At 39.3% G+C, this 23357-nt stretch overlaps 1 protein-coding gene across 7 annotated transcripts in view; it reads left to right on the top strand.

Moving 5' to 3' along the window:
- The window catches only part of ANO4 (anoctamin 4), a 177751-nt gene that overhangs the window by 27029 nt on the left and 127365 nt on the right, over positions 1-23357 (top strand). Inside the window, exon 2 of one of the 7 annotated variants that reach the window (XM_048301052.1) lies at positions 4363-4426. The exons of 5 other annotated variants lie outside the window; for them this stretch is intronic. The gene's annotated coding sequence lies outside the window, so the exon portion shown is untranslated. Of the gene's footprint in view, positions 1-4362; positions 4427-13665; positions 13688-23357 lie in introns of those variants that run through there. One more of the 7 variants, XM_048301054.1, reaches the window with a different exon arrangement.

Raw genomic sequence — 23357 nt, 5'->3', positions numbered from 1 at the left:
CAATATATATGTATAATTTTAAGTTAGTATAAAGTTATGAGGATGAGGATGGAAGCTATGCAAAACCAGGCACTTTTGGACCACAGAATGAAAAAGTCTGGTGGAAAGATTAATGCAAAATATCTAAGCTAATCCAATATTTACTAGAAAAATTCAGGTCAAACCTGGGATTAATGCTTTGTGTTCTCTGCTGATAACCTTGATGTTTTTGTACTTACCTTTCTCATTCTCATACAGTTACTTAAGCCCCATGTTCTTTATGCAAAGAAACCCCAAACCATGCCTTGTACTGCTCCTATCTCTTCTGTTAGCAGCAACAGAACAGTGCTAGCCTGGTGCCTTGAAAAGCTTCAGCTGAGTATCAGAGATGGCACTGAGCAGCTGTTTCTCTGGGCAAAACTCATCTGTGCATCTGTGAGCAGTTGGGCTTTTTGTTATTTGGTATCTGAGCGGCAGCAGCAAAGTGAGGGTGAAGGAAGAGAGCAGATTACATAAAAAATCCCTCAGATTTTTTTTGCCAGATATTTTTGCCTCTCTGAAGCATCTGCTAAAGTGTGCTAATTTTTTATACCATTATAGAAATGTTGTTTTGCTAATGTTAACAAGATCTTAATATAGATTCTGTTGAATTGTTTTTGCAAATCCTTTCTTTGTAGCAAATTTTTGGTTTGTAACAAATGCTTTTTGACAGGTTGGTATGTCTTTGCTGTTTTGATGAAAAACTATCCATGTTTTGCTAAGACATAAAACATTAAAAAAAATCAGAATTAATTCATAGGCAAAGAAAAAGTTATAAAATTGTGCTTTGAGAGAGAAAACAGAGGCACAAAGCAAACATTTCAGAATTTATTTGCCCAAAAATAAATGACAGCATATGTACTTTTATGTTAATTTAAATTATTTGCAAATTTAAGTCAAATTCAGCAGTTAGAGCCTCATGAAACAAATAGAAAATAATTGAGATGACAGTTTTTTGTTTCAACAGAAGTGAGGCCCTTCAACCTGTCCTCATTCACTTCAGCATCAAAATGTTCCTATGTTCTCTAGCAGAACAAAGATAATTTTTAAACTCTTCTCTCCATCAAATCCCGAATTCTGGCACTCGCAAAGTAAGGTTACATTGGAGGGCAATTTGATATTCAAAGGAAACACCTCCGTTTCCTTATGACTGGCATGTGAAATTCCAGGGTCTCAGTATTCTGGCACTTCTGAGGTAAGGGCTATGAGGAAGACTTGCATGCAAATTAATAAAAGACCCCTCTGAGCAAAGCACTTCTAAGCCAGGCTAAAATGCGTTTTTAGATGTTTCAAACCAAGTGGTTTCCAGTGTGGAGTCCTAGTAGGAAGTGTACATTTTAGCAACCGGAGAAAGACATTTTCAAAGGCAAAAAGAACAGAAAGAGGAGAGGCTGGCTTAAAAAGAACTATTTAGAGTAATGAGAGGGAAAGCCTTGGCAGCAAGGCAGCTTGCCTGTTCTACGGTGCAGGCAGGGGAGTTAATTTTATCTTAATATGTTAAAGAAGAATCATTGGTCCATTGATACAGTACAGGACTGTTATACTGGAAAAAAAAAAAGAAAGAAAAAAGAGAACACTTTTATGAAGGAAGAAAAAGGGAAGCCAAGGAGTTGTTAACTAATCAGTTTGTCATTAATCCCTGAAAAGAAAAAAACAGGAAAAGTTACTGAGCAGGTAAACTGTTGATTCATATTTAGAAGGTAACAAGAAGATGAGCAGCAGTCCTCAGATAATGTCAAGAGTAAATTGCATGAAAGCCATCTGATTTTCTCATGCGAGAGAGTATCATGTTTACTGGTTATGGGAGAAATAGTAGTTGACATATTTCTTGGCTTTGGTAGGGGTTTTTACAGAGTCTTTCGTGACACTCATTTGCAAACTACTGAAGCCTGATACTCATGAAACTCCTACAAGATGTACTATTGTACAATATTTTTCTGAAAAAGAAGAGGCACAGAATAGATGTTAAACCTGTTACCCTGAAATGCTGTGTAGTACAGGAGTTTTTACGGAGGTCACCTGGAGTCTGGTAGTCTACAATTACTGATAGGACATGACAACCTATGGCATATGTAATATGATATTCTAAGTACATTTTCACATTACACAAACTTCTCAGATATGCTGCAGGAATGTTGAAGGGCAGGAGTCAAACCCGAATGGCCATGACAAACTGCAAAAATGGTCTAGAGAAAAGCTGGATGCTCTTCAGTTGGGATGACCACATTTAGGCAGAAAAAATCAGCTGCAAGTGTGGAGGATGAGGAACAAGAAGTGGCTGCTTTCTGGAAAAAGATCTGGGGGTGGGGGAGTTACAGTGACACAAAAACTGAGTATGAGCCAATAATGTTGTACTGCTGCAAACAGACAGCGTACTGGGGTGTAGGAGGAGGATAGCTGTGTGGAAGATACCTGGAGAAATCCTCCTTCTGTTGCTGGCACACAGAAGATCTCAGCTGTAGTATTTTGCCTAGTTTGAGGCAGACCCCTTCTAGGAGTAGGTGGAAAAGCCAACGGTAGGAATTTTGGGAGAGAGCAGCAAGAGCAGCTGAAAAACAAGGTGTGCCAAGGAGCTGCTGGTGCTCAGTCTGGCAGAGACAAGACTGAGAGAGTGTGCATTTGTCCATTCAGTCATGTTACATTAAAGGTGGTGGCAGACAGGAAAGGAGTAGTCTGATCTCTCTGTCCACAGGGAGTAGATCAAGGAGAAAAGACCTTAATCTGCAGTAAAGGAGCTTCAGACACGAAGGAAAACTTTCTAATCATGAGGAGAGTGAGGTACTAGAGGAGGCTGCCTGGGAACAGGCAGGGGCCTGTGCCATCTCTCCTGGGAGATTTCCAGGGTGGGTTAAAGTGGCTGCATGAGTTTGGTCTCCCAATAGGGAAGGTAGAGGAGAGGCTGGGTGATCTTGCAAGCTCCTTTCCTGCCTGTTTCCTGTGTTGCTCTGGCCCTCGTCCTGACGAAGCAGGGTTTGTACTTCCCTGAGGAGCTGTCACCTGCTTAACTCCACAGCAAGACAGCTCAACACAAGTATCATCCACCTGGTGCTGTTGGGGGCATTACAGCACCAGATGTTGGTCACCATTTTAATATCATTGTAGGCATTACCTGCTCCTATTAAACAAACAAGGTCTCAGAGCATCTTTTATGGTGCTGCAGAGCAGCTTTACATCGGAGTAGGCTCTGACTTTTTGGATCCAGGCAAGCTGTCAGGCTCTGAGCTAGGTGTGCTTTCATGCCCGTGGTCCTTGTGATGCTTTGTGTCTGTCCGGATTAGGAATCTAATTCCTGCTAATGTTTCAAGTTTGCAACTTGTGAGGCTTCTTTAGGGTGCATGTCTCCAGGTAGTACCTTAAAAGAGCCCCAGTTATTATGTAACCTTATTTCACATAATGAGGTTTATCTTTCTTATGTTTTACTTTTTAAGTATCCCTCACTGCATCTGAGAACAGGTGTGGGCTCAGAAATCGTGTCTTCCTGAAATGTTACAGTGGAACAGCTCTGTGAGACTTTGGCTGCACCTGGAGTAACTTGCATGTTGTCGCTGAACCACTGTACAACAATCTACTGTAATCTGAGAAAAGATCACTCAGTTTTTCAAAGGGGTTTTTATGGTATAGAGTGGTCACATTTTAATTGATAATTTCCAAAAGTTCGTCATCCAATAAAAGCTGGTCACAACTCAGTAAAACTGAATAGGTTTAAATAAAATTATTAGCAATGCTTACATGCTTTAAACAAGAAAAGGGATGCAATCTAAGGGTATAAGATGGTAAATGACATAAAACTTCATGCAAGGAACTTGTGATGGCATTTTAATTCAGATCTGTGTTGACAAAAAAAGGGTTAGTTCACTTGGCGTCTTTTATCAGCCTTCAGCTTTTGTATAGACTCAGTATCTACTATTACCTCTGCCTTGCTATTGTGAATCTGAAGAAAAGTTTTATAACACATGTAGAATTGGGTAAGCAATGCACTGACACTTTTGAGAACTGTATAGCAAAATCATTCTAGAGGCAACCCAGGTGGTAATTATGTAGTCAAAAATCACTCCACTCAAATTAAAATGAATCTTCTTCTGCGAGGCAACTTATGAGGAAGAAGGCTCCACTAGTTCATTGTGTTTCATAGCCTAGAGGTAGCAGAATTTTTCAGAAGGAAATTTGAACTTTGTTGCAAAGGATTTGGGAATAGTAATTTTTAATCTATTTGCAGGAGATACAATAGTGCAAGAGAAAAAGATGGTTCAAGAAAAGATGTCATATAAAAGTGGTCTTTTTTTCCCAGATTCCTTAGTACCAAATGACTGGCTTTTTACTCCATTTCAAATCCCACATTTGTAGGATGGCCCATAGTGTCAGCAAGAGACCCATTCTGCACATCTCTCCTAATTCTGCAAGGCAAGAGGTGAGTCAAAGCTTGATTTTATTCACTTGGCCAGTCTGCTTGCCTCCCTGATTTCTCTTGGTCTTTAGATTTTTATTAGCTTATGTGAACTTATTTACATACTGCATATTTTTCTGTCTTTAAATTACTTTTGTTGCAGTAAGTTGCTCAAAAACTCTACTTTGAATGAACCCATGTCTTTAGAAATGGTCTGCTTTGCCAAGGGCCATGCAAGTTAACAACCTCATGGGTAATCTTCAGCTCTGGGATGCTCTGTAGTTTTGCTTGGAAGTGTCGCTCTACCTTCCTTGTCATTACTTTTGCAACTTTTTTTGAAACAGGTTACCCTGAGGGAATTGTGCAATGTTCTACATTTTGCTGTAACCTGGCAGATCTTCCTTCTTGCCATACTGTCCCCTAGGGAAATCAGGAATGTTAATGTTGTTAGGTTTAGACTATCATTATGACTGTATTTTGTACAGATGGCAAGTATGACTGCTACTGTAGTAATGCTTACGATGACTGACGACTTGTTAAATATATACATATATATATATGGGGTTTTTTCAAATGTGTGTAAGAGTATATACACAGAAGGAGAGAGGTAGAAAAATCCTTGTTCTGCATTTTCACTTTGGTTTCGTTTTCTGATTAATTTCCTGTGGGTAGGACAGAGACTTCTGATAGATGATTTTTATTCTCTAGGTTTTTTTTGTTGTTGGTTTGGTTTTTGGGGGAGTTGTTTGTTTATTGGCTGGGTTGGGAGGGTGGGGGATGTTTAGCATGAGTCTTTACTATTTTCTTTTAAAGAAGGGTGAGTTTTCTCTGGAAGTCAGGCAGCCTGAGGTAGAAATATGTTGTATATGGACTTGCTACCTAAGGATTTCCCTACATATCAGGAGAGGAGTGGGCCCCACAGGCTTCAGAACAGATTTGTTCTGTCTTATGCTAATCCCAGCAGTGCTATTTCCAAGCTGTTAGAGGAGAAGCAGGCATTTGCTTTCATTGAATACTATACCTAAATAATATTCAGCATACTGAAATATTTGTGAATAACACAAAGTTTACCACCTGCTGGAAATTGTTTTTTCCAAATTCTGATTTTAAAATGGAATTAATAGATACTTTTAGTAAGGGCAGTTGTATGAGGATGGTTTTGTTCTTTTTGGGAGTAAATTGGTTTTACTATGAAATTTACATTCATGTTTTGGCATTTAGGTGTTATTTGTATCTGGATGTAAGACTTGAAACAGTGGATTAAATCCATAGCATATTTCAGAGCTGCTTTTGCAATGACAACTTCATTTCCAGCACAATCTAAAAACCTTCCTATAATTATATGATATCCTGTAAATAAGCTGTCTCCAGAAGTCTTTAGAGAATTAAATAACCGAGGCAATATACAGTACAAAAAAATAATGCTGCAAAGACATTGTACTGCACTTGAACAAAGGAAACCAGACAATTAAAAGATCAAAGATAGAGGAAATGGAGGAATGCACGTTGTCAGGCTTCCAAGAGGTAGGGCTGTCCAGGAAGCCAAAGTAGCCCCAGAGGTGGCTAGAACTGAGCAAAGCCAGGGACAGAGTGCCCAGAGGGCAGGGCTGGCTCCTGACAGAGGTACCTTGGGCAGTCACTGAGGACTGCAGGAGGGAACAGCCAGTTTTATTTTCTGTGCTTCTGCCCAAGTCCTGGGCAGGTGGCCTGTGGGCAAGGCAAGGAGATGCCAGGCACCAGCATTTCAGGTTGAGATGTGTTCTCAGAAATAAGGCTGCACTCCACCCCTTCATCCCCTAGGCAGAGCAGCAGACTCCAGCTCTCCTCATTTTGGGACTGATTTGGCACTCTGTTTTCTCAGTCCAAGGTCACAACACTGACGGCATCAGCCTGAATCAGGGCTGCCCCGTACTGCCAGCAGCTCCTTGCAAGGTCTTTGCTGCGTGAGATGGCATGTTTCTTCTGGGTAGTGGTCAGTGAGACCCCCAGAATGACACTGCCAACTTCACCTTTTAAACATGTCATTTGGAACTGAGCTAGTTAATGGCACGTGTCATCAACAAGAGCAGAGCATCTCTGGGAAGCAGGGATACTTGCTATTATGGTCACTGGCCAATGATTTACTACTTTCTTTTTTCCTTGTAAAAACTGCAGGTCAAGATTATTATACCATCATCATGAAGTACGTTAGTATGAAACCATAAGTGTCTGCATTCAGAGCAAATTACAGCATGTCAGCGGTGCTACATGGTCTGTTACAATGTGACATTGCTTAAGGTGTAACTCTGCTGAGGAAAAATTACTCTTCGGGAATGAAAAATGACTAATAATCTACCAAAGAAGTCTCTTAATAAAACATACATAGTAATTGGCAGGGACTTGGCTTTTCTTTCTTTTTCTTTGCCCTTTCCCTCTGTTTGTGGGGAGGGGTCTGCCCCTCTCAGCTTTGAAGGGGGGTGACTTTCATAGGGAGATGTGTAAGACAGACAAATCATCACCTTCACTGTTGTTTCTTCTGGTGTTGTTTCCTAAGCTGTCTTGCAGTGAGTTTCTATTTCTCATGATTCCAGGTAAACCCGGTGAGAGAATCTGTGGTGACTGGATTCTACCTCTGTTCTTACCTTTGCTACAATGTGTGTAGTATTATTAATAATAATATTAATATTTAATATGAGAATGTTTATTCTTACTCTCTCTGACACTATATATTGCAAGCTCCAGAACTGGTAGATACATGACTGAATTTTAAAGAAGGTTACATACTTTCTATTATCCTTGATAAATCATTAGCAATTATAAAAGCAGGAAAGGAGAATTTTTGTTTTACTAAAAACCTGGGAAGGAAAAATGAGAACTAGAGAGAACTAAGAACGACTAATTACAGAAGTGGAACACAGCAGGGGAAAATTTATGCTCACTTTTCTTTTAATAACTTCAAAATTTCTTGAATTGTGTATGTAGAAGTAATCTTCTAATATGTAGAAGAAGTTTTAATCTTTCCCAGCAAGGAAAAGAAAATCACTGTTTTGTGAGTCATGTAGCAGTGTGCACCTGAATTAGCTGTTTGCAGAGGTGTTGGATGCATAGCTGCAGTGCCATCCACTGAAGCTATGGGGTTTTTTTTGCAAATGTTTACTCTTTTGTTGAGGCCAGTGGTTGCTAATGCTTCACAAATCAGCCCATACAAACTGCTAGGCTTCAAATTCCTCTAATAAATTCTCAATAATCTACCACTTCTAGTTCATCTTTCGGAGAGATAGTAAAATTTCTTCTATCATCTTAAAGTTTCTCTGCTGGGTTGCATGGAATTGGGGAGCTTCCCATTTTCACTCCATGGGGCTGAATTAGAGAATATCCAAAGGAGAGCAACAAAGATGGTGAAGGGCCTTGAGGGGAAGGGTTATGAGGAGTGGCTGAGGTCACTTGTTCTGTTCAGGCTGGAGAAGAGGAGACTGAGGGGAGACCACACTGCAGTCTGCAGCTTCCTCAAGAGGGGAGGAGGAGGGGCAGACACTGATCTCTTCTCTGTGATGACCAGTGAGAGGACCCGCAAGAATGGCCTAAAGTTGTGTCAGGGGAGGTTTAGCTTGGATATTAGGAAAAGCTTCTTCTCCCAGAGGGTGTTTGGGCACAGGAGCGGGCTCCCCAGAGTGTTCCAGTGTTATAATTGCTGCTTCTTAGGATTATTACTCTTTCTGTTCTGTGGTCACCTGACAGCTGTTCTGGGAATGGCACATCCCTGGGTAGTGACCTCTGGCCTTTGATCTGGAGTTGTAGCAGCCCATCTGCCCAACTGTTCCTGTGGCATGTGCTTCACAGCGCCATGCACCAGCCTGCCTGCAAACAGCCCTACTTCTCCTGCTGGTGCTGGGCTGCTGTGCAGCTCCTGGGAATTTGCAGTGGAGTCATCCAACTTGAAAAGTGTTGATTCCTTCCTACTTGCCTTGCCTTTGCACTAAGCTATTTTTAGTGCTGAATATCCAGGTGAAGATTATGTATGCATAGATTTCTGTATGAGGTTGAACTGCTTTATTCTGATGTGTTGTAGTTTGGCTTCTCTTTTGAAGGCAGTATGTTGGATAGTACAACACCTGCTTCTGTTTACACATTGTATTGTTAGCCAAAGAATCAAAATGCATTTGCATAGGCCAGGTCTTAAAATGCGGAGGAGTCCCCTGCTGTGTGACATGCCTCCTGCCACTGAAAGTGTACAGACCCTCTCTGTTTTTTCACAGACTGATGAATTCCCCCCTCTGCTCTGCTCCTCAATTCACACTGTATGATGCCAGCATATCTCGTGCCCTAGGGCAGGTAAACTGATACACTACTTTGCTTTTCCCTGTCCTTTCTCATGAGAGGCTGTTCCTCTCAGGATGTCGTTCCATAATTCTGCTGGGACAGTGCTGAAGTCCCCTCAGATGAAATCCAGTCTTGAGGGGAGACCTCATCTCTCAGCAGATGAAAGGTGATACAGGATGTACATTTTGCCCCTTGCAATCTGCACAGTCATGCAGTGTGAATTTTTGAGTATCTGTAAGAACACTTAATTTTTGCCATTTCCCCAGATTACCTTTAGCCTTCAGCAAGGCATGGTAAGTTATTGACAGAGGCTCAAGTATTTTTCTTCTGTTCCAAGGATTAATGGTGTGGCGATGCAGAAAGTACATGCTGCTTGGTATTCATACTGCCAGCAGTGAGCAAGAGGTTTCAGTCTCTGTATAAAGCCTACTGTTTTGTCAGGACTGCTGTCATGTGTGCTGAGCTAGTGGCTCTGGGCTAAGGCTGCCATGGTTGGCCTCTCTGGCATAGTGGTGCAGTACTGGTTAGTTCATGGGTGAGCTCCTCGTTAGTATTAATCATAAAGTAATATACTAGGATTACAGTTTTGCTTAGTTCTTTGTTTACTCAGACAAACGTCTGGTGCCAGGTCTTGGACCATTACCCCTGTTCACTGGCATGTGCTAGCAGCCTCGAGCACCCTCAGAGTCTGCTAAGCTATGTGAAGGATAAGGACGTGTAACTGATTGTTATTTGAGCCCTTTTGTCTCATTGGTCTGAGCATTTCCTGGATAACCTGGCTGGAGTCTTTCAGATGTCCTCCGATACCTGATGTTTGATGGATAAACAGACCCACCTCCCCTGGTGTTCTCCAAATACTTGTTAAGATATTGAATGTAGCTTAATAGCGTATTTCTGTATTGTCTCTACCTCACTCTGTTTTTCCTGTCCTTGCTGAAGCTTTGACACTTGGTCCAGTTTACACTTCACCTCTAGACCCTGGCTGGTATTTAAAACAGATTGAAATCAGCAGTACTTATAAAATCTCTGTCAAATATACTGAGGAGCCTCCTGGCCTTTCTCAATATGATGGGACTTGTTAGTGCCACAGGAAGTGATAATTTTGTCCTAGGCTAAACAGGGTGTTGTGGTTTTGATGGGTTCTAGATAGGAATTATTCATATATTCATATATTCGATTATGAATATAAATGGGAATTTATATTCAGAACTTTGGTCCATGATTTAGGCCAGTGAAGCCTTCCAGCCAGAGGGCTGTTGACTCTCTCAGTAGGTGTGATTGCATTACTATCAGACCAGTCTTAATGAGTCCTCTGTGATTAACACAATCAAGTGTTTCAGGAATCTTGGGCTGCATACAGAGAAAGCAGAAGACATATTGCTTGAGCTCTAATCACCCAGCACCTTGAGGGCACCATCTTGCTGTCATCTGCCAAAACTGCTCTCAGACCTTGGCTTACCCTGCACTTCTGCCATGCGATGTGGAGGACGTCCCTCATGTCTACTTCTACAGACACTGAAAGGCAGTCTGCTCTTTCACGGATATCCTAGGGGCCATATTTTTGTGTAGCAGTCACAGATTTCCTCTGTGACATATTAATAACTCTTGGCCACCATTCTTCAGGCCAATGGTGCCACTTAGCCGTGCTGCAGGAGATTACATTGCAGTGACTCCCCTGTCCAACTAGAAAACTGACTGGTCATCCTGGTCTAATAGCAGATTTGCAAACTTAACAGCTGAATTGTGACACCTTGTTCTGGTAGCACTGAATACCTTGCTCTTTGCTATATTCACACTGCAGCTCGCTCTCATCTGGAAACAGTAAGGTAGGTACAACTGTGGTCTGGATTGGAAAGGAAGAGGTTGACCAGTCACACTGTCCAGTGTTAATGAGGAAACACTGGGAGAAGGGAATAAGCTGTATTTTTCTTCTCCCTTAGGCAAATTCATTCCTCTTTTTTCATTTCTGGGTTCTCTCAGTTTAAGCCTAATCTCCTCATCCTGTTCCAGTGACATCTCATTTTGAGTTAGTCCCAGAGTGGCCTTCCTATCTGGAAGCATTTATGTATGTTTAGATTGTGTCTGCAGTGCTGCCTTGTAAGCTGGAAACATCCACAGAAGTTTTGTCTCTAATTAAATGATTCCTTTATTTTTCCAAGGTTCTCTATAGCATGGAACTTCCAAGTTTATAATGAAAGTATTTGTTTCTTGTACTGAGTCTTTCCCTCTCTTTGGAGAGTTGGGTAAAACAATCCAGTGTCTCTTTTTAGTCCCATTCTGTGCAAGAACAAAAATTGTGCAAAACTTTTACTGTGTGTTCAAATGTTTCAGACACTGCATTCAACAACTGTGTCCTCATTTTCTTTTTATCTTCATGTCTGGGTGGGCAAGCTCCTGGAAAGACATCAGGTGCATGTTAAGGAGGGAAGGGAAATCACAACATAATGCTGAGCTGGCATGTGTGTCTGCCTGTGTCAGCCCAGGGATTCCCAGGCTGGTTCTCCAGTCACAGGCCCCCAGTGCCGTTCTCTCTTCCTCTGTGTGCTGGGTTACCTTGAACTGCTTTTTCTTTTAATGCAAGGAGCTGGTAGTAACATACTGGTGATGTCATGAGGGAAACATTATCATCTTGAGCAAGGGTGATAAAAGAGAAGGTTCCGCTAAACCCACTACATTTTCTCTTGGTTTATTTGGTTCATTTAGCCTTTTATTAGATGAAAAACACACTTTGAACTCCAAGCTCCAAAGCAATTCACAAACACTCTATTTAAGAACACTTTACTGTTCTGAGACTTGCTGATGTTGAGTAAATGAGAAGCAAATCACGGCCTAAAGAAAATGCCAGTCACAAGAAAGGACAGAGACACAGGAAAAGTAAAGGAAAAATACAGGTGAAAAAAAACCAAAAAAGGTACAAAGTGCATGAATGATGCTTCACTACTCTTCTTAGCTTAACTTACTCCTGAACACAAAATGAGTCTCAACCTTCAAAGACATATAATGGAGTGATTTAACTCTGATCGTTCTCAGCTTTGTTCTGAGCTGTAAGGTGCTCTGTGGAGATCTCCAGCAACTTCTCTACTCTGAGTACATAAGGAGATTGAGACTCCCATGGATGAATTTCTGGAGTGTGGCTTGTCTCCATAATTCTTACAAAGACCCTTACTCAAGAGAGAGTATGGAGAATAGTTGCAGTTTAATCTAACTACATTCTCTATAAACATTAGTGGGTAAAAGAGTGACCTTACCTGTTAATGGCAGAGATGACAGCCTTGAAATGTTTGTACCTATCTAGCCATTTGCATATTGAACTCCAGTTTTCTCCTTGCTCAGAAAATGGATTTTTCACTGCTTAAACTCTGTATGCTGAAAAACACAGGTCTCTGGGACTTGTACACTGAAAACAAACTGGATTTTCTTTAGGGAGCAGGCAGTTGCCAATAGGTGTGATCTACCCCTGCAAGAGGAGGCAAAAAGGCATGGGGATCACTAATTTAGGAGTAGCATTGCTGCTCTAGGGTCTGGGGAATAAGCTGGTGACTATTTCCTACTCAATTTTCATTGTGTTCATACCTGTAACTCTGATGCCATGCAGATAATGTTTTTTTCCTTGGAAGTCCTAATAGGTAATTACAAAGCACATGGATTTAGTAAACTTTACAGTAATGGCAAAGAAGCAATAGTAATTATTTGTCTGTTCAGCCATTTTTAAAATGGTGTTTTCTTTCGTTATCATCATGACCACGTGTGTTGAACGTAAAATAATTCTATATAACTTAGAATATCTTGCATTTTCCACGACTAATATGGTAAGATCAAGTAAAGAGGCTTTCTTGGGTAGTCATTCAAGGTAAAACGAGTAATGCCCAGGAACTGCACTGTATGAGTCTCAGTCTGGTTTTCCTTCTCTAGGTTTAAACCATAGAGCTTTAAGGTCAAGCAGGTCTCTGAAACAAATTTGATTCTTTGTATTAAAATCAGCTCTGTCTACGTCAGACATTTTAATTATGCTTGTACAGATACTTCTGCCTAGAGAGATAAAATATTAAACACACAGTGAATAGCAGCTGTCTCACAGTACTGTGATCTTTATGTGAATAAAGAAGCCATAAATTGCCTGGGTATTGAACTGGCACAACATTTGCCAGTTTAATTTGCCGGTGATTTTTGCAGTGACAGCTTATGCAGGGCAAGCTGGATGATGTAATGTTGAATATTGTATGTTTTTTAGAGAAGAAATGGTACTTTTCCATCTCCCAATGCAGGAACAGAGCTGTGCACTTGTCTGTTCCCTGACAGCTAACACAGTTGTGTGGACAGCCAAGGTTTAATGTAACTCTGCACATCGTTGTGGAGAGGAGAAGTCAATAGATGGAGACACTCATGTGAAATTATATCTTGATCCGTGGAAATAAAATGGACAATGCCTTAGGTAAAGAGCTTTTCAGTAGTGACCTTTGGTTTCTATGCTTTTTCTTTGGGAATGCATTTCACTTCTTTCTCTTACCACATTATGTCACTATCTCTAGCTGATTCAGCTGGTTTTTCTGTTGAGCTTCAGCTACCCCTGCCATTCCCTCCTTGCCTTTCCTCCTTCCTATCACTAGTATAAAACCTAGCCTGCTGGCTGCAGTGTGACCACAGGAAAATGTTGCTTTTTTCCTTCAATTCTTTTGCCTATGGATGTATTTTTCCTTTCATTTTTAGGTAAAAATAGATGTTTCCAAAATTTTTCTGAAAAAATCTCTGCTGCTGAAGTTGCAGTTACACAGAGGTTATGTCCTTTAATCTTCTGGATTAAGGTGGAATTTTCATTCCCATTTGCCTTGCTGGGAACTGAGCCCTAGCACAGAACATTTCTTCTTTAAAGAAAAAACTTTAAAAAGGGAGAATTTCACTTTTAAAATTAATCACCATGGCAACCTTTACGGTGAGTTTCCAAACATAGGAAGTTGCCTTTAAGAAGCATCCTCAGCTAAGAGAAAGGTGAGTTTTTACAGCTTCTAGCAATGTTCCCATAGAATATAAGATTTTTAAAGAATCAGTTAGAGGGACTTTTATATGCAGAAAGCAAGATCCTGGTGACTTAAATTTTTTTCATAAGGATGCTGCATGCTAACTAATCTCATCATAATGCTGTCTTAAAATAGACTTGGAGAACTAGATAGAGCCTGGTGGTAATACTTGTGATATCACTAGATTTCATCTAAGTAGATATTTAGTTAAAAATTTGCCAACATTTCTCTCATGTTTAAAATCTTATTTTTCCTTTTTCTACTTTTGGACTGCCTTTTCATGCAGATTCAGCATCTTAGTGGGAAATATTTTTAAAATCAGAAAGGAAAGTGAGGTAACAGAAAAGAGGGGGAGAAAACAAGTTGTTTATGCATTAAAAGAAGAAAATCCTTCACACATTACAGGTCAGTGAAATGTAACTTTAGCACTCTGTTCCTCTTATTCCTCTCAATACTCAGCTGGATTATTTTATATCCTATTTTTGGTATGTATTAGATCCAAGGAATATGTAATTTCTTTTCCCATTGGAATTTCCCCAGTGAGCATATTGTACATCAGATGAAATCTTGACATTTTCCCTGAAATGGTAACTCTGGTGTGTTGTTCTGAAATAATCAGAATAAGAGCAATTTAGAATTAAACTTTCTATGTCCAAAGTAGTTGTGAGAATGGGAGAAGGAGTTTACAGATTGAGGACTTCAGTCTCTGGGCAGATTTCAGAGCACAGTAAGAGGCTGATGGACTGGCAAGAGAAAGTTGCTTCTAATTGAATTGCAAAAATACCATGGAAAAATTAAAAAAAAACCCAAAACCATCCAGTTGGTTCTGCCAAGGTTGAATATAATGATCCAAAAGTGTACCAGGGTGTGTGGGAGTGTTCCCACACTGCATGTAGGAAGGAGGAGGGCAGGTCAGAAAAGGACTTTCTTTTCTTCTTTCATGTAATCTGTAATTGTGAGGTCTTGATCTGCCCACGGGAGGCTGCCTGAGCCACACTGCCAGTGTCTAGAGGGGGCATGGTGGGCTTCATCCATGAGATCACCACCTGGGTTAATTATTTAGCTGTATGGCAACAGTTCACTTGTATTTCACTGGTCTTGTTCCCCACTTGAAAAAAGCAAGCTAGTTCTGCTGGAATTAGGGCTAGCTGATGCTGTAAACACTCCAGTATTTCTCCATGCATTGCATATCTGGAAGAAACAGATTATAAAGCACCTCTAAGCAGGGGAAAATTATAGAAAGACTTTTTAAAATTTATTATATTAATGTAACGAGTCATTTAAAGGTGACAGTCTTAAGTTCAATACCTGAGTAGCTCAATTAAAAGTAAGCGCAGTTAAAAATAAGCTCAATTACTGCATTACTCATGTTATGTAATACCTTTAGAAAAGTTTAGCTTTTAAAGCCAAGTTAACAATGAAGTTATTAACACTTATCTGAAACGCATAGTCTTTTGAGATATTTCTGCCATCATGCAGTGGTATTTTCATTTCGTGTGAAAAGTGGGTAAGTAAAAGTTTGCCTTTTGTGCTTTTTTAATGGAGGATAGCATCAGTGTGATCTGAAGGGTTGTTTCTTCTTATGTGTACAGGGTCCTGTCAAGAACTTTATATTAAATTCCAAAGCCAGCTGAATCTTGACAAGGTGTTAGGTCAGCAATCAGTTCAGCAAGCAGTACATTTGCAAAATACCATTGAGGCCTGGGATGGTGTCTGGAAGAAAACTCATAGTGGGTCATGCCAAGTGACTGCAAGTTGAACAAGAATCTTTCAAAAAAGAAGTGACTGTTGTGAATTACTGTGGCCAACTTTCTGAAAAATTGGCTGACGGATTTACCGTGTGCAGGTTGGCAGATGTTCTCCCAACCCTTCCAATAGATGGGATTATAGCTGGGTCACAATCTTTCTCATACCATCCATCAGCATGTAGTAAAACCTAGTGCATAGTCTTTTTACTGAGGAAGTGTTGCCATGCTTTTCCAGACAATATATTCATTTCTGTTGAAAGGATGAACAGCAGAATTTGTGCATCATAAATTACAATTGCAGTTTTAGAATTAAGGAGATGAGATGAAATGAACTGTGCCCTAAAACAATAAGAGAGGAAAAAAAGAATTTTCATACATTTATAGTATCTTGCACTTGTAAAAATGAGAAAGAAAGCAGAGAGGGATTTATCACTTTGCATGAATTAAGAACATATGTGGTCTTCGTATTCCCTGAATGTGAATTTAGAGTCAGTGAAAATTATCGCTGAATTCTAAATTGCAGATACTCAGAGACTGGATTGAAGTAGCTGCTTTGAGATATTTTGTTTTGATTGAAGATAGTATAGAAAACATTTTGACATAAAACATTAAATTCCAAGAAGGAAAAAACAGTTATGGAACTGATAGGAACACCAAATATCTCAAGCATATTTGGACAGCAATTTTTAGGACTTAAGAATTTTTATGAATCATCTTTGTATTTGTATATGTTTTGGTTCTGATATATTTATCTATAAAAAGGATTGTTAACTGGAGGACTTGAAAGAAAAATAAAGAAAAGCTCATTATTTTCAATGGTGAAACTGTTTTTATCTTGACTGGCTTAGATTTACATTTTAAAAGTCTCATAATGGAAAAATACATTTTGAGAGGAATAAGTTTTCACATTTGCAAAGGCAGAAGCAAACCCAAAACCCAGCAGTTTTTTGAAAAAGAGAATGTGTCATAATCAGTTCCTTGCCATGGCTTGATCACTGAAGGTGTTATTGTCAGAAGTCATGAAGTGAAGACCATGCCCAGTTTTCAGGAAGGAGAGGTGTTACAAAAGGAGATGGAAAACATCATGAACATTATCTGGAATTAGAGAACAAGCTCTCTAACAGATTATATTCTTATCTAATATTAATTTTCTCACACTTTCATCCACTTCAGTTCTAACTCATCTACATATTTGACTTCAAGACACACTGTATGCTTTATTGATTGAGGCATTAAAATCATATATGGAAATTTATTCTCAGATTTCTCTTCATGTAATTGTAATTATGACTGCTGTGGTTCATCAAAACCCTTTTGTTAGCTGGATCATATTGCTTTGTAAATGAAAAATGTTTCTGGTTGGTGGATAACTACTCATAGAAATTTAACAAGAATATTATTTCTAAACCACAGACTTTTCAGGATTTAGAATTGTGTTCATAAAGGATTAGAAGGAAGACCTGAGTCCAGTGGGACTCATGGTTTTCAGTGCCATTTTGATTCAGTAGATCAGCTATAATGTGAAGAAGTACTCTTGGCTCTTTCTTTCAGGGAGTATGTAAAACAGCTTTATGGAGTAATGTCTAACCAGACATCTCCCCTGGGAAGGAATGAGACAGGTGGATTGTTTGGGTATTTTTATGTTGTTGGGACTTGGGTGTGGGGGTTTTTTAACAAAAAAAACATTTTGCATGTGGAAGGCTTGATGTTTTATTTGTTTGGGGTTTTTTTTCACTGACTAGGTTGTCCACCAGTTTTTTTAAGTTTCATTGCCCTGCTTGTAGACTATTCTCTTGGTTTCTCAATAGACTGCTGCCTGTGTATTAGAGTTTTCTTTTTGTGGATGTTGTATTATCATAGGAGCAGAGTACACAACCACTTTTAATTGTTCAGATGTTGTATATTGCTCAAAGACAGACCCAGTTAATGAAATGCTAAGATCTTCCCGGAATCCCTTCAGGATTTTATAGGCAGTTTTGGTGATGAAATGTCAGTTAGGATTTGTTCATAAAGATTGTGTTCTATACATCTTTTGGTGAATCTACTTGACTGTGGACAAAATGGTATTTGTGAAGAGAAAGTGACTATCTTCCTGAACTGTCTGTTGGTTTGAATCCTCAAAATGACTGTGACATTCAGACCAAATTCAGTATCATTTTCAGACTGAAATGTTCTTACAAATATAACTTTCAGTATACTTGCAATACTTTTAAGTGTAACTCGGAGATATTTGCAATATTTTTTACATATGCAGAGAGATTTTAAAAAATATTCCTTTTTACTTTCTCTTGGTGGTTTTTAAAATGAATGAACAGTAGTGGGACATTATGTGTCAGGGATATGAGTGAAAAAAGGAAAAGTTTTATGAAAGAATATTAATGAATGCCCTTTCACTGAAAAAAAATTTGCGTCTCTTCTGTGCCTCCTCTTAAAAGGTAGGAACATCGAATTAATATCCAGTGTTTTACGTAGTGCATAAAACATACCTGAAAGTCTATCTTGCATACTTTGCATGCTTTTCTGAATTGCTAACGTATCAGAGAATTATTTATGAAAGAACAGTAGGCCTTGCCCTTGCACGAGGCTGTTATTCAGTAAAGGAGCTAGAGCATGCACTGTCTTTGACAGAAGTGGATCTTTTAGAGACCTTACATGCTACAAGGCAGCCACTCCATTTTTATAGTTTTCTACCATTTCTTCTCATTCTGCTATAAAGAGCTCAAGAATTCAAATTGTATCTATGAGTAGAGAGCTACTTTCCATCTCTATGGAATCCGCCAAATTCAGACAATCATTATGTGATTACTGTTGTCTTTCAGAGTTGATTAGTCTTCCATCAGAAATACAGTCTAGCTCAGAAGAATAAGCAAGACCTGTGCTTTGTTCTATCCAGAGAAGCACAAGCTCAGAACAATCAACTGGATGCCTATGAGGAACATATGTATAAACACGGCAGGTTTACATATTCTTTTCAATGGTATTTTGTTACTGTTAACGGTCTGAAGTCTTGCCAGAAAGATGAGGTGGCAGATGAACACAGATTTTCATTGGCATCTGCTGCACACTACATCTGCCATCTCTTCTGGGAATTGCCTTCACTTTATGACCATTTAGAAAGCTTGGCACCATAGGCCTTATTACAACCAAAATCGTTACTTGCCAAAAGAGGGTGTGCTGAAAACTAACGATGCACAAAAGAAAGACAAGTAATAAACATGCCTCAACATTTCTGGTAACACTGGCCCTTGTTAATATGTCTGCCATGGAGGAGCCTGATGCAGACACAGGTGTTGCAGCAAGCAGGGGTGTGGGGCTGGTGCTTCTTCCTTGCACGGCAACGCTCATCCAGGCTCTGATGGAACCTGCCACATCACATCCTTCCAGCCCATATGAGAGCTTTCCCTGGAAGGGGTGGGGGGCTTCTGGGCCTCCTTCCAGTGGGGATCCAGCATCAGATCCTGGACACACGAGATGCTAAAGCCTGGGACATGCCCACAATGGACAGTTGTTTCAGAGGGCAAAAACCCTCCCAGGCATCGGACTTGACCCAACACATGTGACCTGTTTACTCAAGTGTGCATCTGTCCAGATGCATATTTACTTTAAAAACATTTTAGTAAAGTTTATACTTTGCTGCAACATTGTGCATAAAATAATTTTTCCTATTTGGCGGAGGGAGAAGTAGAAGTAAGTTTCATTGTCTTAAGCCCTGACCCTGAAGACATTGGCTGTGTTATTTTGATGATAATATATCATCAAAGTAAAAGTCAATTGAGGTTTGATAAAGCTAGCTGTGAGCATTTAGACACCAAGCCTGTAAAAGGCCCCATAGCCAGGGCTATAGCACAGGCTGGGTGAAGGCAGGGGAGTGCACTTGACCTGCTGCTTGCAGCTGCCCCAGAGAGAGTGACCAGGGCCTGGCACTGGAACAGCAAGAGGGCAGACAAGTCCCCTGAAATGGGATGCAAAAGAGAAAGTTAAATTAAGCCTAGTTGCTGTGCTGAAAATTGTTACTATCTGTGCCATGGAGCAGACACATTCAGATGTATCCTGAGAGATCTTCTTTTCCCATCTGTGAAGTCTCCTGAGGTTTTTTCCTGTTTCGCAGATGATGTCTCAGATTGATTGCATTGTTCTGCATTATGGAGAATATCCGATTAAATCAGATAAAACGAGACTTGTGGTATTTGCAATGTAGCAGTTGACATTCAGGCAGCAAATTAAAATGGGGGGGAAAAAGAGAATTCTCTGCTTTTAAATCTACCTACACTTAGAATACATCTGCATGGTTAGTGCTGCTTTTCATTCCTCAGCCGGTAAAAAGCATCTGGGACTTCAGTTGGTGCTTTGTTTCACAGAGCACTGGGGTTTGCCCCAAAGTTTGTACCAGGTATCACTGCTGTGTGTGCAGTTACCTTTTACGTGTGGGTAAAAAGCTCAAAATCAGTACAAACAGGTTTAAGGAGAATGCTCTTGATTTTGAAGATCATAATAATAGCTACTTGCTAAGAAAGAAACTGATTTTAAGTGCAGTGCTTACCACAGGTGAAAGTAAGTTTTAAATCATCTCAGTGTTGAGTCTTTTTTCAGCTAGTAAATGCTGTGCATATATAATAAAATGAATAAGACAAGATTTACTGTATAGTTTCCAAATCAATAAAAGGCACTTAAGGAGACAATCTTCAATTAAGGATTCAATCTTCAATTTTCTTTTTTAGGATAAACTGCTTAAAAGAAAAAAGTGTTGACATGATGTTATTTGTTGTGACAGAAACTGAAATATGAATCTACTGGTTTTTGTAGGATCCTACATTCACTCTAATGCAAGTCTATTCCACTTGATTATTGAAACAGTGAGTCAAAATCCAGACTATCCAATCCACAGAAATTCTAATATTCTTGCTTCCTGTACCCTCGCTTTGAATTTATTTTGAGCACATTTCCACATAATGCTTAAAATAATTCTATCAGAATTTGCTTCTGGACAGTTGAAATATTTCATCTTGGTTGGACTTCTTGTATTCATTGTATTTTGTTATATTATTTTGATTTGTTTTGCTCTCTGATTTGAATGTTTCTGGTTTTAATTATTTCTTACTATTTGTATATTAAAGTAACATTAATTGATGATTGGCAATACAGGTGGTGTTTCAGTAATTGAAATGATAATTGTTTCTTTGGCTTGCTCAGAGGTAACTGGTATTCTACTTGATAATTTGTATTCTACTTGATTTTTTAGATTACATTTTCCAAAGCATCATCGTTACAAAAAAAAAAGTAATATATTCCAGTCCAGATAAGTTCAGAATAATTTTCTAAACAAAATTTTTGACAGAAATTCATGACTTTAGGGTTTTCTTTTCCTGAAAAAATTGACCATTTTTTGATAGAAAAACACTCTGCTGAAAATGTTTTATCAGCCTCAGGTTTTGATTTCTGTTGTGTTTATCAGATTTCAAGACATGGTATTTTTCCTCACTGCAATTTTCATACTGGGGCAAGCAAAGGAACTTTTTTAAATGCTTTTTTTTTTAATTTTTAAATTACTCTTCAACATGTGTGTCGTTCTAACACTAGTGGAAGTCCAATAGGAACAACAAAGTAAATCGAAATAGATCCTAAACAATCAGAGAACAATAAAAACCACAACAATAAAAATGCAGGCAATCTCAGGAACAGTTCAGTCAGCTCTGACGGTGACAAATGACACTGGTTTCAGGTTGCTGGGTGAACTGAAGTGAGGTATATTTTGCACAAAATTGTTAGGCATTTATTCCAGTAGCCTGGTAAATACAACATTTAGGCACCGTACAATGTGTTTGTTTTTATACAGAGGAACTAAAGCATGAATTTTCAGACAGAAATAAAAGTACAAGACTTAAAAATTAATCAAATTAAGCATCTTGGGTGGGGTACAAGTTCCATATATTCACGTGGGCTCATACAACTTGCATAGGCATCACCTTGTGTTCAACACAATGGCACTGCAACATACCCGTGACAGTCACCACTAATTCAACAGCAACCCCAAGAGCTTTATATTCACTTAGCTAAGCTTTCATACTAAAGGAAGACAAGTGTTTTTCCAGAGTGTCATGTAGACCATTAAAGTAGGACTGTTATGACTCTCTCCAAGGCATTTTCATGACTTCAGGTTGTTATCTTGCCTCTCAGTGAGCACTATGGGAGCTTTTCAGTTATGCTCTTGAATGTTAGCTTGCTGTAATTTGATGAATCACCTTTGGGGCTGTAAAAACAATCTTTTGATGACAGGCCTAAGGTGGGCATGATCTTTTTATTCATTAGGACTTTGACAGACTTAAGTTAACACTGGCTCTGGATGCATATCTGGATGGATACAATATCACAGGTAATGTAGCCTTTTTCGTAGGGAAGAATAAGTTATTCTGGTCTAAAGCACACAAGCAAGTGTAAACCTATATTCCCCTGGAACGTGGGGCTCTTTAATAGTTCATTTCTAAATCAGTGCAGATGAAACTGGATAAAACCCAGTGCATCCACAAGCCCCTTCTTCCTGGAGTCCTGATTATAGCTCAGATGTGCCTTTGATCCCACTTCAAAATGCAGATCCTAACTTCACCAGTGACTTGCAGGCTGGGGATGATGCTACTCTCCTCCCCTTAAAGGCAGGTAACGAAAACAAAAGGTAATGCATTGGCAAGTAATACTCCTCTGTGAAGATTTGTTTCGCTGATAGAAAAGGCTGTACAATGATGCTCGTAGAGAAGCAACAAACATGAGACCTACAAAGCAACTGATGTGGAAAATGATGCAACATAGAAATGAGAAAAATAATGCAGCGTTGTTTCATGCAGTCTTTGCTTGACACAGGGACCTCAAGTATATGGGTTAGAAAAGAGAGACTTGAGTCACCGAAAAATTGCCCAAAGAGCTGGCAAATGTGACAGGGAGGTAGAATCTATCTACAAGTATCTTGGAGCAAATGAAATTACAAAGGAAAGAATAAAACCAGAAACTTCATTGTGTCACTGTGTAAATCCTTGGTGAAAGCACAGCCTGAACACCATGGGCATTTCTGATGCTGCTTCTTGAAACCTTCTTAGCATGCCTTTTCATCCTTTGAAAGAGGCAAGGAACAGAGGAGTGACCAGGGATGACTGGAGATACACAGCAGCTTATTAGTAAGGAGCAACAGTTTAAACTAGGTCTCCAAAGCTCAGGAATAGAGACAACAGAGAGGGGGGGTATGATAGAGCTCTATAGTATCATGCGTGGATGGACAGGGAAAGGGAAGAGGTCATTCATGATATCTTTCAATACAATACTTTCATGGATAACATATTTCAGACAAAAAAAACCAGAGCTATTCCTCCAACGACTGTATGTCTAAGCTCTGTTGTTTCTTTCCATGGAAAATTATGTATGGTAAAAATGGATGTAAATTCAGAAGCCAACTGGACAAAATTTTTGATAGAAAATAAGAAAAAATAACATGTAGGGAACATCACCTGAAACTACTACGGATTTTGGAAATCCTGTAATGTCCCCAATATTTGGGAGGAAGCAGGGTGGGAGGAGCAATCATGCAAAATCTCAGAAAACTGAACACATGTAGCTTGTCAAGATGCACAGTATTAGTCTTTCTCTCCAGCCAGTGCAGTTCCTGGGAAGTTCTGTAAGTAGTAGCTTTTCTGTTTGCTTACCTGAAGGCTTGCAGTTGGGAAGTGTTTTTTACATCTGATGTAGTCAGAAGTATTTCAACATTTTCAAAGCTATACTTAAAGCATAATCTGACTTAGATATGATTTCATAATCATGTGTTATCAATGGCAAGAGACTTGATGCTGTGTTAAAGAAATGTTATTTAAACTTTTGAAAAATTATTTTATCTAGTATAGGAATCTTAATGAT

This window comes from Corvus hawaiiensis, chromosome 4 (genome assembly GCF_020740725.1).
Source record: "Corvus hawaiiensis isolate bCorHaw1 chromosome 4, bCorHaw1.pri.cur, whole genome shotgun sequence".
NCBI lineage: Eukaryota > Metazoa > Chordata > Aves > Passeriformes > Corvidae > Corvus > Corvus hawaiiensis.
Note: the sequence above shows the minus strand (reverse complement) of the source record. Positions and strands in the feature narration are given on the sequence as shown.